Source organism: Protopterus annectens, chromosome 16.part0, assembly GCF_019279795.1.
Source record: "Protopterus annectens isolate FY-2018-M chromosome 16.part0, PAN1.0, whole genome shotgun sequence".
Taxonomy (NCBI): Eukaryota; Metazoa; Chordata; order Ceratodontiformes; family Protopteridae; genus Protopterus; species Protopterus annectens.
The window spans coordinates 80,424,489-80,445,513 of NC_056750.1; positions in this window are offsets into that span (position 1 = coordinate 80,424,489).

Genomic DNA, 21,025 nt, shown 5'->3' on the forward strand with positions numbered 1-21,025 from the left:
TAAATCATTACCCACCTTACTTAAATCCCAATAACATTCCCCTTTAATACATCACATAGAAAGCATATTAACTACATTACAATTCCATAACTACACTTCATTTATTCCATACACTGAATTCATTCGACAAGGTACAGGGAATTGGCATTGTTATGTAACATTACATCTTAGAATTGCTCCATAACACTACCCCACCTTAACTATCATCCCCACAAAGGTACAGGCAATTGGCATTGTTATGTAACATTACATCTTAGAATTGCTCCATAACACTACCCCACCTTAACTATCATCCCCACAAAGGTACAGGCAATTGGCATTGTTATGTAACATTACATCTTAGAATTGCTCCATAACACTACCCCACCTTAACTATCATCCCCACAAAGGTACAGGCAATTGGCATTGTTATGTAACATTACATCTTAGAATTGCTCCATAACACTACCCCACCTTAACTATCATCCCCACAAAGGTACAGGCAATTGGCATTGTTATGTAACATTACATCTTAGAATTGCTCCATAACACTACCCCACCCTAACTATCATCCCCACAAAGTTACAGGCAATTGGTATTGTTATGTAATATTACATCTTGGAATTGCTACATAACAACATCCCATCTAAACTATCAATCCCACATAGGTACAGGCAATTGGCATTGTTATGTAACATTACATCTTAGAATTGCTCCATAACACTACCCCACCTTAACTATCATCCCCACAAAGGTACAGGCAATTGGCATTGTTATGTAACATTACATCTTAGAATTGCTCCATAACACTACCCCACCTTAACTATCATCCCACAAAGGTACAGGCAATTGGCATTGTTATGTAACATTACATCTTAGAATTGCTCCATAACACTACCCCACCTTAACTATCATCCCCACAAAGGTACAGGCAATTGGCATTGTTATGTAACATTACATCTTAGAATTGCTACATAACACTACCCCACCTTAACTATCATCCCCACAAAGGTACAGGCAATTGGCATTGTTATGTAACATTACATCTTAGAATTGCTCCATAACACTACCCCACCTTAACTATCATCCCCACAAAGGTACAGGCAATTGGCATTGTTATGTAACATTACATCTTAGAATTGCTCCATAACACTACCCCACCTTAACTATCATCCCCACAAAGGTACAGGCAATTGGCATTGTTATGTAACATTACATCTTAGAATTGCTCCATAACACTACCCCACCTTAACTATCATCCCCACAAAGGTACAGGCAATTGGCATTGTTATGTAACATTACATCTTAGAATTGCTCCATAACACTACCCCACCTTAACTATCATCCCAACAAAGGTACAGGCAATTGGCATTGTTATGTAACATTACATCTTAGAATTGCTCCATAACACTACCCCACCTTAACTATCATCCCCACAAAGGTACAGGCAATTGGCATTGTTATGTAACATTACATCTTAGAATTGCTACATAACACTACCCCACCTTAACTATCATCCCATAAAGGTACAGGCAAATGACATTGTTTTACAACATTACATCTTAGAATTGCTCCATAACACTACCCCACCTTAACTATCATCCCCACAAAGGTACAGGCAATTGGCATTGTTATGTAACATTACATCTTAGAATTGCTCCATAACACTACCCCACCTTAACTATCATCCCAACAAAGGTACAGGCAATTGGCATTGTTATGTAACATTACATCTTAGAATTGCTCCATAACACTACCCCACCTTAACTATCATCCCCACAAAGGTACAGGCAATTGGCATTGTTATGTAACATTACATCTTAGAATTGCTCCATAACACTACCCCACCTTAACTATCATCCCCACAAAGGTACAGGCAATTGGCATTGTTATGTAACATTACATCTTAGAATTGCTCCATAACACTACCCCACCTTAACTATCATCCCCACAAAGGTACAGGCAATTGGCATTGTTATGTAACATTACATCTTAGAATTGCTCCATAACACTACCCCACCTAAACTATCACTCCCACAAAGGTACAGGCAATTGGCATTGTTATGTAACATTACATCTTAGAATTGCTCCATAACACTACCCCACCTTAACTATCATCCCCACAAAGGTACAGGCAATTGGCATTGTTATGTAACATTACATCTTAGAATTGCTCCATAACACTACCCCACCTTAACTATCATCCCCACAAAGGTACAGGCAATTGGCATTGTTATGTAACATTACATCTTAGAATTGCTCCATAACACTACCCCACCTTAACTATCATCCCCACAAAGGTACAGGCAATTGGCATTGTTATGTAACATTACATCTTAGAATTGCTCCATAACACTACCCCACCTTAACTATCATCCCCACAAAGGTACAGGCAATTGGCATTGTTATGTAACATTACATCTTAGAATTGCTCCATAACACTACGCCACATTAACTATCATCCCGATAAAGGTACAGGCAATTGGCATTGTTATGTAACATTACATCTTAGAATTGCTCCATAACACTACCCCACCTTAACTATCATCCCCACAAAGGTACAGGCAATTGGCATTGTTATGTAACATTACATCTTAGAATTGCTCCATAACACTACCCCACCTTAACTATCATCCCCACAAAGGTACAGGCAATTGGCATTGTTATGTAACATTACATCTTAGAATTGCTCCATAACACTACCCCACCTTAACTATCATCCCCACAAAGGTACAGGCAATTGGCATTGTTATGTAACATTACATCTTAGAATTGCTCCATAACACTACCCCACCTTAACTATCATCCCCACAAAGGTACAGGCAATTGGCATTGTTATGTAACATTACATCTTAGAATTGCTCCATAACACTACCCCACCTTAGCTATCATCCCACAAAGGTACAGGCAATTGGCATTGTTATGTAACATTACATCTTAGAATTGCTCCATAACACTACCCCACCTTAACTATCATCCCCACAAAGGTACAGGCAATTGGCATTGTTATGTAACATTACATCTTAGAATTGCTCCATAACACTACCCCACTTTAACTATTATCCCACAAGGTTCAGGCAATTGGCATTGTTATGTAACATTACATCTTAGAATTGCTCCATAACACTACCACACCTTAACTATCATCCCCACAAAGGTACAGGCAATTGGCATTGTTATGTAACATTACATCTTAGAATTGCTCCATAACACTACCCACCTTAACTATCATCCCCAGGTACAGGCAATTGGCATTGTTATGTAACATTACATCTTAGAATTGCTCCATAACACTACCCCACCTTAACTATCATCCCCACAAAGGTACAGGCAATTGGCATTGTTATGTAACATTACATCTTAGAATTGCTCCATAACACTACCCCACCTTAACTATCATCCCCACAAAGGTACAGGCAATTGGCATTGTTATGTAACATTACATCTTAGAATTGCTCCATAACACTACCCCACCTTAACTATCATCCCCACAAAGGTACAGGCAATTGGCATTGTTATGTAACATTACATCTTAGAATTGCTCCATAACACTACCCCACCTTAACTATCATCCCCACAAAGGTACAGGCAATTGGCATTGTTATGTAACATTACATCTTAGAATTGCTCCATAACACTACCCCACCTTAACTATCATCCCCACAAAGGTACAGGCAATTGGCATTGTTATGTAACATTACATCTTAGAATTGCTCCATAACACTACCCCACCTTAACTATCATCCCCACAAAGGTACAGGCAATTGGCATTGTTATGTAACATTACATCTTAGAATTGCTCCATAACACTACCCCACCTTAACTATCATCCCCACAAAGGTACAGGCAATTGGCATTGTTATGTAACATTACATCTTAGAATTGCTCCATAACACTACCCCACCTTAACTATCATCCCCACAAAGGTACAGGCAATTGGCATTGTTATGTAACATTACATCTTAGAATTGCTCCATAACACTACCCCACCTTAACTATCATCCCCACAAAGGTACAGGCAATTGGCATTGTTATGTAACATTACATCTTAGAATTGCTCCATAACACTACCCCACCTTAACTATCATCCCCACAAAGGTACAGGCAATTGGCATTGTTATGTAACATTACATCTTAGAATTGCTCCATAACACTACCCCACCTTAACTATCATCCCCACAAAGGTACAGGCAATTGGCATTGTTATGTAACATTACATCTTAGAATTGCTCCATAACACTACCCCACTTTAACTATCATCCCACAAAGGTACAGGCAATTGGCATTGTTATGTAACATTACATCTTAGAATTGCTCCATAACACTACCCCACCTTAACTATCATCCCCACAAAGGTACAGGCAATTGGCATTGTTATGTAACATTACATCTTAGAATTGCTCCATAACACTACCCCACCTTAACTATCATCCCCACAAAGGTACAGGCAATTGGCATTGTTATGTAACATTACATCTTAGAATTGCTCCATAACACTACCCCACCTTAACTATCATCCCACAAAGGTACAGGCAATTGGCATTGTTATGTAACATTACATCTTAGAATTGCTCCATAACACTACCCCACCTTAACTATCATCCCCACAAAGGTACAGGCAATTGGCATTGTTATGTAACATTACATCTTAGAATTGCTCCATAACACTACCCCACCTTAACTATCATCCCCACAAAGGTACAGGCAATTGGCATTGTTATGTAACATTACATCTTAGAATTGCTCCATAACACTACCCCACCTTAACTATCATCCCCACAAAGGTACAGGCAATTGGCATTGTTATGTAACATTACATCTTAGAATTGCTCCATAACACTACCCCACCTTAACTATCATCCCCACAAAGGTACAGGCAATTGGCATTGTTATGTAACATTACATCTTAGAATTGCTCCATAACACTAACCCACCTTAACTATCATCCCACAAAGGTACAGGCAATTGGCATTGTTATGTAACATTACATCTTAGAATTGCTCCATAACACTACCCCACCTTAACTATCATCCCCACAAAGGTACAGGCAATTGGCATTGTTATGTAACATTACATCTTAGAATTGCTCCATAACACTACCCCACCTTAACTGTCATCCCGACAAAGGTACAGGCAATTGGCATTGTTATGTAACATTACATCTTAGAATTGCTCCATAACACTACCCCACCTTAACTATCATCCCCACAAAGGTACAGGCAATTGGCATTGTTATGTAACATTACATCTTAGAATTGCTCCATAACACTACCCCACCTTAACTATCATCCCCACAAAGGTACAGGCAATTGGCATTGTTATGTAACATTACATCTTAGAATTGCTCCATAACACTACCCCACCTTAACTATCATCCCCACAAAGGTACAGGCAATTGGCATTGTTATGTAACATTACATCTTAGAATTGCTCCATAACACTACCCCACCTTAACTATCATCCACAAAGGTACAGGCAATTGGCATTGTTATGTAACATTACATCTTAGAATTGCTCCATAACACTACCCCACCTTAACTATCATCCCCACAAAGGTACAGGCAATTGGCATTGTTATGTAACATTACATCTTAGAATTGCTCCATAACACTACCCCACCTTAACTATCATCCCCACAAAGGTACAGGCAATTGGCATTGTTATGTAACATTACATCTTAGAATTGCTCCATAACACTACCCCACCTTAACTATCATCCCCACAAAGGTACAGGCAATTGGCATTGTTATGTAACATTACATCTTAGAATTGCTCCATAACACTACCCACCTTAACTATCATCCCCACAAAGGTACAGGCAATTGGCATTGTTATGTAACATTACATCTTAGAATTGCTCCATAACACTACCCCACCTTAACTATCATCCCCACAAAGGTACAGGCAATTGGCATTGTTATGTAACATTACATCTTAGAATTGCTCCATAACACTACCCCACCTTAACTATCATCCCCACAAAGGTACAGGCAATTGGCATTGTTATGTAACATTACATCTTAGAATTGCTCCATAACACTACCCCACCTTAACTATCATCCCCACAAAGGTACAGGCAATTGGCATTGTTATGTAACATTACATCTTAGAATTGCTCCATAACACTACCCCACCTTAACTATCATCCCCACAAAGGTACAGGCAATTGGCATTGTTATGTAACATTACATCTTAGAATTGCTCCATAACACTACCCCACCTTAACTATCATCCCCACAAAGGTACAGGCAATTGGCATTGTTATGTAACATTACATCTTAGAATTGCTCCATAACACTACCCCACCTTAACTATCATCCCCACAAAGGTACAGGCAATTGGCATTGTTATGTAACATTACATCTTAGAATTGCTCCATAACACTACCCCACCTTAACTATCATCCCCACAAAGGTACAGGCAATTGGCATTGTTATGTAACATTACATCTTAGAATTGCTCCATAACACTACCCCACCTTAACTATCATCCCCACAAAGGTACAGGCAATTGGCATTGTTATGTAACATTACATCTTAGAATTGCTCCATAACACTACCCCACCTTAACTATCATCCCCACAAAGGTACAGGCAATTGGCATTGTTATGTAACATTACATCTTAGAATTGCTCCATAACACTACCCCACCTTAACTATCATCCCCACAAAGGTACAGGCAATTGGCATTGTTATGTAACATTACATCTTAGAATTGCTCCATAACACTACCCCACCTTAACTATCATCCCCACAAAGGTACAGGCAATTGGCATTGTTATGTAACATTACATCTTAGAATTGCTCCATAACACTAACCCACCTTAACTATCATCCCACAAAGGTACAGGCAATTGGCATTGTTATGTAACATTACATCTTAGAATTGCTCCATAACACTACCCCACCTTAACTATCATCCCCACAAAGGTACAGGCAATTGGCATTGTTATGTAACATTACATCTTAGAATTGCTCCATAACACTACCCCACCTTAACTATCATCCCCACAAAGGTACAGGCAATTGGCATTGTTATGTAACATTACATCTTAGAATTGCTCCATAACACTACCCCACCTTAACTATCATCCCCACAAAGGTACAGGCAATTGGCATTGTTATGTAACATTACATCTTAGAATTGCTCCATAACACTACCCCACCTTAACTATCATCCCCACAAAGGTACAGGCAATTGGCATTGTTATGTAACATTACATCTTAGAATTGCTCCATAACACTACCCCACCTTAACTATCATCCCCACAAAGGTACAGGCAATTGGCATTGTTATGTAACATTACATCTTAGAATTGCTCCATAACACTACCCCACCTTAACTATCATCCCCACAAAGGTACAGGCAATTGGCATTGTTATGTAACATTACATCTTAGAATTGCTCCATAACACTACCCCACCTTAACTATCATCCCCACAAAGGTACAGGCAATTGGCATTGTTATGTAACATTACATCTTAGAATTGCTCCATAACACTACCCCACCTTAACTATCATCCCCACAAAGGTACAGGCAATTGGCATTGTTATGTAACATTACATCTTAGAATTGCTCCATAACACTACCCCACCTTAACTATCATCCCCACAAAGGTACAGGCAATTGGCATTGTTATGTAACATTACATCTTAGAATTGCTCCATAACACTACCCCACCTTAACTATCATCCCCACAAAGGTACAGGCAATTGGCATTGTTATGTAACATTACATCTTAGAATTGCTCCATAACACTACCCCACCTTAACTATCATCCCCACAAAGGTACAGGCAATTGGCATTGTTATGTAACATTACATCTTAGAATTGCTCCATAACACTACCCCACCTTAACTATCATCCCCACAAAGGTACAGGCAATTGGCATTGTTATGTAACATTACATCTTAGAATTGCTCCATAACACTACCCCACCTTAACTATCATCCCCACAAAGGTACAGGCAATTGGCATTGTTATGTAACATTACATCTTAGAATTGCTCCATAACACTACCCCACCTTAACTATCATCCCCACAAAGTTACAGGCAATTGGCATTGTTATGTAACATTACATCTTAGATTTGCTCCATAACACTACCCCACCCTAACTATCTTTTTCGTAAAGGTACAGGCAATTGGAATTGTTATGTAACATTACATCTTAGAATTGCTCCATAACACTACCCCACCTTAACTATTATAACAACAAAGGTACAGGCAATTGGCATTGTTATGTAACATTACATCTTAGAATTGCTCCATAACACTACCCCACCTTAACTATCATCCCCACAAAGGTACAGGCAATTGGCATTGTTATGTAACATTACATCTTAGAATTGCTCCATAACACTACCCCACCTTAACTATCATCCCCACAAAGGTACAGGCAATTGGCATTGTTATGTAACATTACATCTTAGAATTGCTCCATAACACTACCCCACCTTAACTATCATCCCCACAAAGGTACAGGCAATTGTCATTGTTATGTAACATTACATCTTAGAATTGCTCCACGACACTACCCCACCTTAACTATCATCCACACAAAGGTACAGGGAATTGTCACTGTTCTGTAACATTACATCTTAGAATTGCTCCATAACACTACCCCACCTTAACTATCATCCCCACAAAGGTACAGGCAATTGGCATTGTTATGTAACATTACATCTTAGAATTGCTCCATAACACTACCCCACCTTAACTATCATCCCCACAAAGGTACAGGCAATTGGCATTGTTATGTAACATTACATCTTAGAATTGCTCCATAACACTACCCCACCATAACTATCATCCCCACAAAGGTACAGGCAATTGGCATTGTTATGTAACATTACATCTTAGAATTGCTCCATAACACTACCCCACCCTAACTATCATTCCCACAAAGGTAAAGGCAATTGGCATTGTTATGTAACATTACATCTTAGAATTGCTCCATAACACTACCCCACCTTAACTATCATCCCCACAAACATACAGGCATTTGGCATTGTTATCTAACATTACATCTTAGAATTGATCCATAACACAACCCCATTTTAACTATCATTCCCACAAAGGTACAGGCAATTGGCATTGTTATGTAACATTACATCTTAGAATTGCTCCATAACACTACCCCACCTTAACTATCATCCCCACAAAGGTACAGGGAATTGTCATTGTTCTGTAACATTACATCTTAGAAATTGCTCCATAACACTACCCCACCTTAACTGTCATCTTCACAAAGGTAGAGGCAATTGTCATTGTTATGTAACATTACATATTAGAATTGCTCCATAACAACACCCCACCTAAACTTTCATCGCCACAAAGGTACAGACAGTTGGCATTGTTATGTAACATTACAACTTAGAATTGCTCCATAACATTACCCCACCTTAACTATCATCCCAACAAAGGTACAGGCAATTGGCATTGTTATGTAACATTACATCTTAGAATTGCTCCATAACACTACAGAACCTTAACTATTATCCCCACAAAGGTAAAGGCAATTGGCATTGTTATGTAACATTACATCTTAGAATTACTACCTAACACTACCCCACCTAACTACAAACAAGTGAATAATGCATTGTTATGTAACATTACATCTTCAGAAATTGCTCCATAACACTCAGGTTAACTATCATCCCCTATTACAGGCAATTGGCATTGTTATGTAATATTACATCTTAGAATTGCTTCATAACACTTCCCCACATAACTATCATCCCCACAAAGGTACAGGCACTTGGCATTGTTATGTTAGTTTAAATTACATGTGGGTCCTTAAAATTCTTATGGACACTTTAGAACATATTAATGTGAATTTAAAATGTAAAAATAATGTCCCCACAAAATTACAATTGTCATAACAAATATTATTCATCTATATTATTGAATTTTCTAAAATCATCTCTTCAAGCTTTTAACTTTAACATCACTACTCAAACTACAATTTTCATTGTTATGTAACATTACATCTTAGAATTGCTCCAAAATAACTCAACTACCCCACCTAACTCAATGGTGCCATCCCCACATCTGGCATTGTTATGTAACATTTAGAATTTAATGCAACCTGTTTTGTTTTACAACCCCACCTAAACTATGATCCCCACAAAGGTGCAGGTGATTTGCATTGTTCTGTAACATTACATCTTAGAATTGCTCCATAACACTACCCCACCTTAACTATTATCCCCACAAAGGTAAAGGTAATTGGCGTTGTTATCTAACATTACATCTTAGAAATGCTCCATAACACTACCCCACCTTAACTACCATCCCCACAAAGGTACAGGCAATTGGCATTGTTATGTAACATTACATCTTAGAATTGCTCCATAACACTACCCCACCTAAACTATCATCCCCACAAAGGTACAGGGAATTGTCATTGTTCTGTAACATTACATCTTAGAATTGCTCCATAACACTACCCCACCGTAATTATCATCCCTACAAAGGTTCAGGCAATTGGCATTGATATGTAACCTTACATCTTAGAATTGATCCATGACACTACCCCACCTTAACTATCATCCCGACAAAGGTACAGGCAATTGGCATTGTTATGTAACATTACATCTTAGAATTGCTACATAACACTACCCCACCTAAACTATCATCCCCACAAAGGTACAGGCAATTGTCATTGTTCTGAAACATCACATCTTAGAATTGCTCCATAACACTACCCCACCTTAACTATTATCCCCACAAAGGTAAAGGCAATTGGCATTGTTATGTAACATTACATCTTAGAATTGCTACATAACACTACCCCACCTAAACTATCATCCCCACAAAGGTACAGGCAATTGTCATTGTTCTGAAACATCACATCTTAGAATTTGCTCCATAACACTACCCCACCTTCACTATCATCCCCAGAAAGGTACAGGCAATTGGCATTGTTATTTAGCATTACATCTTAAAATTGCTTCAGAACACTACCCCACCTTAACTATTATCCCCACAAAGGTACAGGCAATTGACATTGTTATGTAACATTACATCTTAGAATTGCTCTATAACAATACCCCACCATAACTATCATCCCCACAAAGGTACAGGCAATTGGCATTGTTATGTAACATTACATCTTAGAATTGCTCTATAACAATACCCCACCATAACTATCATCCCCACAAAGGTACAGGCAATTGGCATTGTTATGTAACATTACATCTTAGAATTACTCTATAACATTACCCCACCATAACTATCATCCCAACAAAGGTACAGACAATTGGCATTGTTATGTAATATACATCTTAGAATTGCTCCATAACACTAGCCCACCTTAACTATCATCCCCACAAACATACAGGCATTTGGCATTGTTATCTAACATTACATCTTAGAATTGATCCATAGCACAACCCCATCTTAGCTATCATTCCCTCAAAGGTACAGGCAATTGGCATTGATATGTAACATTACATCTTAGAATTGAACCATGACACTACCCCACCTTAACTATCATCCCAACAAAGGTACAGGCAATTGGCATTGTTATGTAACATTACATCTTAGAATTGCTCCATAACACTACCCCACCTTAACTATCATCCCCACAAAGGTACAGGCATCTGTCATTGTTCTAAAACATTGCAACTTAAAATTTGCTCCATAACACTACCCCACCTTAACTATCATCTTCAGAAAGGTAAAGGCAATTGACATTGTTATATAACATTACATCTTAGAATTGCGCCATAACACTACCCCACCTTAACTATTATCCCCACAAAGGTAAAGGCAATTGGCATTGTTATGTAACATTACATCTTAGAATTGCTACATAACACTACCCCACCTAAACTATCATCTCCACAAAGGTACAGGCAATTGTCATTGTTCTGAAACATCACATCTTAGAATTTGCTCCATAACACTACCCCACCTTAACTATCATCTTCACAAAGGTAGAGGCAATTGTCATTGTTATGTAACATTGCATCTTAGAATTGCTCCATAACAACACCCCACCTTAAGTATCATCCCCACTATGGTACAGGCAATAGGCATTGATATGTAACCTTACATCTTAGATATGATCCATAACAGTACCCCACCTTAACAATCATCTCCACAAAGGTACACGCAATTGGCATTGTTTTGTAACATTACATCTGAGAATTGCTCCATAACACTACCCCACCTTAACTATCATCCCCACAAAGGTACAGGCAATTGGCATTGTTATTTAGCATTACATCTTAAGATTGCTTCAGAACACTACCCCACCTTAACTATTATCCCCACAAAGGTACAGGCAATTGGCATTGTTATGTAACATTACATCTTAGAATTGCTCCATAACACTACCCCACCATAACTATCATCCCCACAAAGGTACAGACAATTGGCATTGTTATGTAACATTACATCTTAGAATTGCTCCATAACAATACCCCACCATAACTATTCCCCACAAAGGTCCAGGCAATTGGCATTGTTATGTAACATTACATCTTAGAATTGCTCCATAACACTACCCCACCTTAACTATCATCCCCACAAACATACAGGCATTTGGCATTGTTATCTAACATTACATCTTAGAATTGATCCATAACACAACCCCAACTTAACTATCATTCCCACAAAGGTACAGGCAATTGGCATTGTTATGTAACATTACATTTTAGAATTGCTCCATAACACTACCCCACCTTAACTATCATCCCCACAAAGGTACAGGCAATTGTCATTGTTCTAAAACATTGCAACTTAGAATTTGCTCCATAACACTACCCCACCTTAACTATCATCTTCACAAAGGTAAAGGCAATTGGCATTGTTATGTAACATTACATCTTAGAATTGCTGCATAACACTACCCTACCTAAACTATCATCCCCACAAAGGTACAGGGAATTGTCATTGTTCTGTAACATTACATCTTAGAAATTTCTCCATACCACTACCCCACCTTAACTATCACCTTCACAAAGGTAGAGGCAATTGTCATTGTTATGTAACATTACATATTAGAATTGCTCCATAACAACACCCCACCTTAACTTTCATCGCCACAAAGGTAGAGACAATTGGCATTGTTATGTAACATTACATCTTAGAATTGCTCCATAACACTACCCCACCTTAACTATCATCCCCACAAAGGTACAGGCAATTGGCATTGTTATGTAACATTACATCTTAGAATTGCTCCATAACACTACCCCTTCTTAACTATTATCCCCACAAAGGTAAAGGCAATTGGCATTGTTATGTAACATTACATCTTAGAATTACTACCTAACACTACCCCACCTTAACTATTATCCCCACAAAGGTAAAGGCAATTGTCATTGTTTTGTAACATTACATCTTAGAATTGCTCCATAATAACACCCCATCTTAACTATCATCCCCACAAAGGTACAAGCAAATGGCATTGATATGTAACATTGCATCTTATAATTGCTACATAACACTACCCCACCTTAACTATCATCCCCACAAATGTACAGGCATTTGTCATTGTTATGTAACATTACATCTTAGAATTGCTCCATAACACTACCCCACCTTAACTATCATCCCCACAAAGGTACAGGCAATTGGCATTGTTATGTAACATTACATCTTAGAATTGCTCCATAACACTACCCCACCTTAACTACTATCCCCACAAAGGTACAGGCAATTGGCATTGTTATGTAACATTACATCTTAGAATTGCTACATAACACTACCCCACCTTAACTATCATCCCCACAAAGGTACAGGCAATTGGCATTGTTATGTAACATTACATCTTAGAATTGCTCCATAACACTACCCCACCTTAACTATCATCCCCACAAAGGTACAGGCAATTGGCATTGTTATGTAACATTACATCTTAGAATTGCTCCATAACACTACCCCACCTTAACTATCATCCCCACAAAGGTACAGGCAATTGGCATTGTTATGTAACATTACATCTTAGAATTGCTCCATAACACTACCCCACCTTAACTATCATCCCCACAAAGGTACAGGCAATTGGCATTGTTATGTAACATTACATCTTAGAATTGCTCCATAACACTACCCACCTTAACTATCATCCCCACAAAGGTACAGGCAATTGGCATTGTTATGTAACATTACATCTTAGAATTGCTACATAACACTACCCCACCTTAACTATCATCCCACAAAGGTACAGGCAATTGGCATTGTTATGTAACATTACATCTTAGAATTGCTACATAACACTACCCCACCTTAACTATCATCCCCACAAAGGTACAGGCAATTGACATTGTTCTGTAACATTACATCTTAGAAATTCCTCCATAACACTACCCCACCTTAACTATCATCTTCAGAAAGGTAGAGCCAATTGTCATTGTTATGTAAAATTACATCTTAGAATTGCTCCATGACAACACCCCACTTTAACTATCATCTTCACAAATGTACAGGCAATTGGCATTGTTATGTAACATTACATCTTAGAATTGCTTCATAACAACACCCCACCTTAACTATCATCCCCACAAAGGTACAGGCAATTGGCATTGTTATGTAACATTACATCTTAGATATGATCCATAACACTACCACACCTTATCTATCATCCCCACAAAGGTACAGGCAATTGGCATTGATATGTAACATTACATCTTAGAATTGCTCCATAACACTACCCCACCTTAACTATCATCCCCACAAAGGTACAGGCAATTGGCATTGTTATGTAACATTACATCTTAGAATTGCTCCATAACACTACCCCACCTTAACTATCATCCCCACAAAGGTAAAGGCAATTGGCATTGTTATGTAACATTACATCTTAGAATTGCTACATAACACTACCCCACCTTAACTATCATCCCCACAAAGGTACAGGCAATTGGCATTGTTATGTAACATTACATCTTAGAATTGCTACTTAACACAAACCCACCTTAACTATCATCCCCATAAAGGTACAAACAATTGGCATTGTTATTTAGCATTACATCTTAGAATTGCTCCATAACACTACCTCACCTTAACTATCATCCCCACAAAGGTACAGGCAATTTGCATTGTTATGTAACATTACATCTTAGAATTGCTCCATAACACTGCCCCATCTTAACTATCATCCCCACAAATGTACTGAAAAATATTTGGTTCTGCTTACTGCTGCTTCTTGCTGTGGGATTTGAAGTCTTCTTAAGACACTCAGTCTTTCTGGCTGCTGAAATCAAAGTCTAATTATCACAGTCTGTTTACCAAAGAAACTTGCAGAATATACACTGATACAGCATCTGACTTTAAACCCATTAATAACCCTTTATAATAAATCAAACTGGACAAACGTTGCAGCTTAAAGTACTGTTCCAACTTTACTTCTCATATAGTACAGATGATATGAGAGATATAATATTTACCTCATGACTTGTGTCCCTACCATACCTCTAACATAACTAGATTTAATACAGACTTTTTATACATATTTTAGTTAAACACACACCCTCTTGATTTTGGAAAGATACTGCCTTGATGACGCAAATGCTGACACATCTGTTCTTGTGCAAATGCTGATAAGTGGAGAAAAGCATATTTTTAAGGAAATGCCTTGTGGATAAACACGTCTTGTTTTTTTTTAAACTTTCTTAGAAAAACATGTCCTGTTGTCCAGTGAAAGCAGATTACATTCTTGTCATGTCTGTAAGAAGTCAGCTTTCTTGATGTGTGTGTAATACACTCATAAGCAAGTTCTTTATTTTTTTAAGCCACAGTCATTTAGTATGGTTGCTGATCACATATTACTAAACTCTGTTTCTGCATTTAAGCAAGCTTTTTCTTTCAGCATATTTACAACAGAATTAATTTTAGCCTTATATTCATAATATCTAACAATTCCCTCTGTTTTTAAACATACTCAAAACATTTTATACTGATATGTATTTTTGATCACATTATATAGAAAACACAAGAAACAAACCTTTAGTCTTTTGATACAACAAATCAAAATGCAATTTTACATAGTTAATACAATTATATTAAAGTATTACTACCAAACTGAATGTATTTAACAACTTTTTCTTTTGCAGACCATTCTGTGAAATAATTTTATCAGTTATGAGCTGTGTCTGCTTTAGTTTAACTTGATTAATTTATTCCTTTGCAATTACAGAATTCAATTTATGACTTCTTTGCAACTGTTGAATTAACTATAAGAGACAAGAACCATGTGCTACTGCAAGCATTTATACACTGCTGAAAATATACAGTTTCAATGTCATTTTAACCATAACATTGTGATCATGTTTTTGAACTGCTCATTAACATCTTGGTTGACAGTGAAGTGAACATCAAGTACTGAACTGGGCTTAGATTTAATGCAATTATTTCAGTATATTTAATACTTGAGGATTTTAAAAAAAACATGATTTATACACTAAAGAATGCTATGTACATATTAGTCCATTAGCTGTATGAGTACAATATTTTAATATATTTTTTTCTCTAACTGGGGTAAAACCAGTGATATTACAACTTGACAAATTACTTTTGAACTTATTACAATGTATCCTGTACAGCATGTATTTACACAGACTGTTTGCTGTTCATGCATTTCAATCTAGTAGGTACCTTGGACCCATTTTTTCTTTAAATATGGTTTTTCACACATATTCATTACTAGACATTAATCTCATTTGTACTGAATTCTTCTGCATTTGTACATACAAAGACTATCATTTGTACTGAAATTTTCTACATTTGTACATACAAAGACTATAAAGTACATTTAGTCTAATCTTACAAATTTAATAACATTAATATTAAGCAAAATCTTGGAAAATTCTTATGTCTCTTTGGAAGTATTTAGTGGAATTCACACCAAATGCATATGTCCTGTTGTTTATCTTATCTTTCCAACATTTCCTGTAAGTATTCATTCAGTCTAGTAAGGTTTGAGCTCACATGTCATACTATGTAAACTATAGTTAATTTTTTTGGCATTTTTCCTTTAATGTGATTGTGATTTGCATAACTATGCATTTATACTACATAAACAGACATTATTTTACAATTAGCTTAAATGGATTTCAGTATTTTATTTATTTAACTATTTAACTGTCCTGCCATTAATTTTACAAAAACTGTTTAACTAATACCATCTGTGATTTTATTTCTTTTTAAAATTCAGAACTTTAACTGTTTGGTGTTACTATATAATTATAAAAAAATTGTATACTTACATTATTTATATTTGCTGTTGTCTGCCTTTTGCTTTTGTGCATTGTAAACAAATGTACTCTAGATGAAAATAACATGCATGCATGCCTGTCTTGTATCTGTATATCTTTATACAATCATGCCAGTCTTGTGCCTTTAACTTTTTGCTCTTATTAACTATTTTCATTTAATTTTATACACTAGAACAGTTTTGTTTACCTTTTGACTATGCTAAGAATGGCAGTCATATGCTCTACGTTACTGTAGTACCGATAAATACATAATTGAATGGAAGTTGTAAACATTTGAGAATGATTTGTATTTCACCATCCTACCATGTAAGCTTAACCATTTTCAAAACACAAACATATTATAAAATATATTTCTTTTGTACAGATCAGCTGCAGTTTCCTACTCTTTCCCAATGTGTGTAGGAAGTCAGTCTCTGTCAGTTCAGCTAATCTATTGTCTTCATCTTGTAACTGTTGTTTGAGTTTCCTGTAATATTGCATGGTCTTTCTGACATTCCTTAGTAAGCTGTTCTGCTGAATTTGAAACTCCTATGCCCTTTTGAAAAGATGTATGTATAACTTGTCTAAACTTCCTGAACTCATTGTGTCTGTCTTTTAGAAGTTTACTACATTCCTTTGTAACAAAATGTACTAGGTGTTCTATCAGTAACTGATTTGACTCGCATGTGGTGACAGGACATAACTGTTCAACATCAGAATGTAATGGAAACACTTTACCCTTAGTTAATTCTTTAGCATGAACAGATCTGTTTTTACAGTCTATTGTTTTAGCAATATGATGCAATAATTTTTTATGGCATAATACACAAAATGCAATTTTTGTTGATTGACATAATAAACATTTGTCGTACCCCACATGGTTTTCTTTGAGATACCAGTCAAATATTGTAATACATTTGCATAATGCCTTACTATCAACCTGCCCTACTAAGGTTTTACATTCACTAATGTGCTGTGTATACCAACATTGCAATTTATTAAAGCTTGGTTTACATTTGCTTGAATTATGTCTGAAAATAGCCATACTGTCTAATATCCTGAGTTCCTAGTTCTAACCCTGACTGCCTGAAACTGCTCTGCCTTGATTCACATGATATCACTTTCAGTGTAAAGTAGCTCACCTACCAGCTCCCTGAGAGTACACCCTGGAACACTGAAACAGAAAGTATGTTTGCTAGAGTTAACTAAAGACTGTATCCATAATAATACATAACTACTCTGCCAGGTTAGGTGAGTCTCCCGAGTTTGGTATGGCAGCAGCCAATCCCCCCCCCCATAGCAGTCTGTCATATCCCTACTTCTAGCCTATCTCACACTCTATTTTCCATTTTTTTATCCTGCTTGCCCAAATCTATACTGGTTCCTCTCCTCTATCTCCTCATTCCCCTTCAGCCTGGAAATACCTCAGCTGTGGCATACTCCGTAATTCTGGTGTCTGCCCACTAGGTGGCGCCTCTTTACTTGCTGTCTAACTTATATCCTTACTCTCTCCCTTTATATCTTACTAGCTACACCTTCTGAACTTCACTATAGCTCTTCTTGTACTAGCCCACCATTACTAGTTTCCTAGCTCTAGTTAAACCCTGTGTCTTAATAGTTTTACTGTGCCCTAAGGGTCTAATATCTTTATCCACTCCTCTAAGCATCCTACATCTCCCACTGTTAAGCCTCTCACCTCCCTGTTACACTTTCCACCTATACACTCACCTCTCTTGCCTCTCTTTTCTCACTGATTGTCTTCTTGGATTCAGGACTCCTTGTGTCTTCCCGCTCCTTTCGCCCTGCGGGCTCACTCTGCTCCCCTACCCTGCCCCCAATTCCCACCCGCCCCCAGGGCCCCTACACTTATTCCTCCTACACCACACCCCCTTTAATACTGCACCAATACCACTGCTCACATCATTATCACATCACACCTCCCTTAACACATTAGTATTAGTCACACCCACCCCCAATTAACTCTGTTTTTCACTTCCCACACTACATTCACCACTACACCAAGTTACCTATCACACCACACATTCAACTATCAACTATTTCACTCCACAATGCCAACATCTCCTACCCACCTCCTAACTCAACTACTTCTCATTCTCACACTACTTCCTTCTCTTTTTACTTTCTATCTCTTAACCTCTTACGAACAACCACTTTACTCCTCTACCCCCTTTCCCACAAAATATACTTCCACATTACCACTTACCATTAATCCAATCTCTTTAAATATTACATCCACACCCATCTACATACTTCCCAAATTTCACAGACTAGCACCCATTACATATAATAATTCCAATAATAAAAAAATACTTATCCATTCTTACAAACTACTTTACCATAAATACTTTACATACCTTCACTCCCTACAAGATGGAGACATTCACCCTAACCCTGGTCCTAATCATACCTCTACCACTGATAAATACACTCTAATTAATAGTAGCTCCATAACCCCTTCCAAGCCAGCAAACTCTCTTCTCATAGCACATCTTAATATACGCAGCATTAATAATAAAATCCCACACCTCCATGCCCTACTAGATGTCCACCAATTTAATATCCTATGCCTATCTGAAACTTGGCTTAAACCCACAATCAAAGATAATGAAGTTACCCCTCCTGGTTATAATATCATTAGAAATGACCGTACTATCAAAAAGGGAGGAGGGGTTGCAATCCTCTACAAAACCATACTCCAAATTAGCACCATTGACCTTAACCCATGCTTAGACAACAAAGCGGAATTACTTATCACTAAACTTCAAGTCAACCCTAATAAAGCTATAAATGTCATCTGCCTATACCTACCACCAGGAAACAATATTAATACCCTTGAAAATATCCTGAACTGGCTTACTATCAACCTTCCTCAGGAAACTATAATTTTAGGTGACCTCAATATTGATTGGCAGTCCTGTAATAGTTCACACCCTTCTACCCACATTAACCTACATGGCTTTACTCAAACTATTAACTCCTCTACCAGAACTCACAAACCCAACAACAAAGAAACTATCCTGGACTGGATACTTACTAATAATCCCCTACATACCTACAAAGTAGGGACCCTCCCAGATGATCTAAGTGACCACTCCCTAACCTATTTTATTAGATCTAAAACCAACCTTACTCATCCCAACATTGCCAGAACTGTTCGCTCCAAAAAACAATTTAACCACGGTCTATTCCTTATGGAACTTAAACAATGTAATTGGTCACCACTGAAATATCTTCCACTTGATGAAGCTGTTGCATATTTTAATTCCACATTCTTATCCATCCTGAACCACCATGCCCCATTACGTACTATTAGATGTAAAGCTAAACCTGCACCTTGGCTCTCAAACACTTCAAGGCATAAAATCCATCTGAGAAACAAAGCCTGGGTGAAATGGCGTTCTACCAAAAACCCATTAGATCGCTTAATTTTCAGACAACTAAGAAATTATACAAAAAAAGCCATAGTGCTAGATAAAAAGAACTTTTACCTCCAAATACAGCAAACCCATCTTAATAAGCCTCAAATGTTCTGGAACAGCATTAACAAAACTTCTCATCCAGGACAATCCAGTCACCCCCCCCCTCTAGCAGCCACCCAGATAATCCCATTCTTCCACTGCCAACTCCTTTAAACTCCTTCTTACCAATGCCATCCCATCTCTTGCTAGCCATCTTACCCAGACACTGCAAACCTGCTCTATTCTTTTTAAATCCTCCTCCTCCCTTTTCTTATTGCAGCCCTTCTACTCTCTTACCTCTTACTCTCTTTCTAATAAATTCTAACCTTCCACCTCCTCAGTTGACCAACTCCCAGCGCAA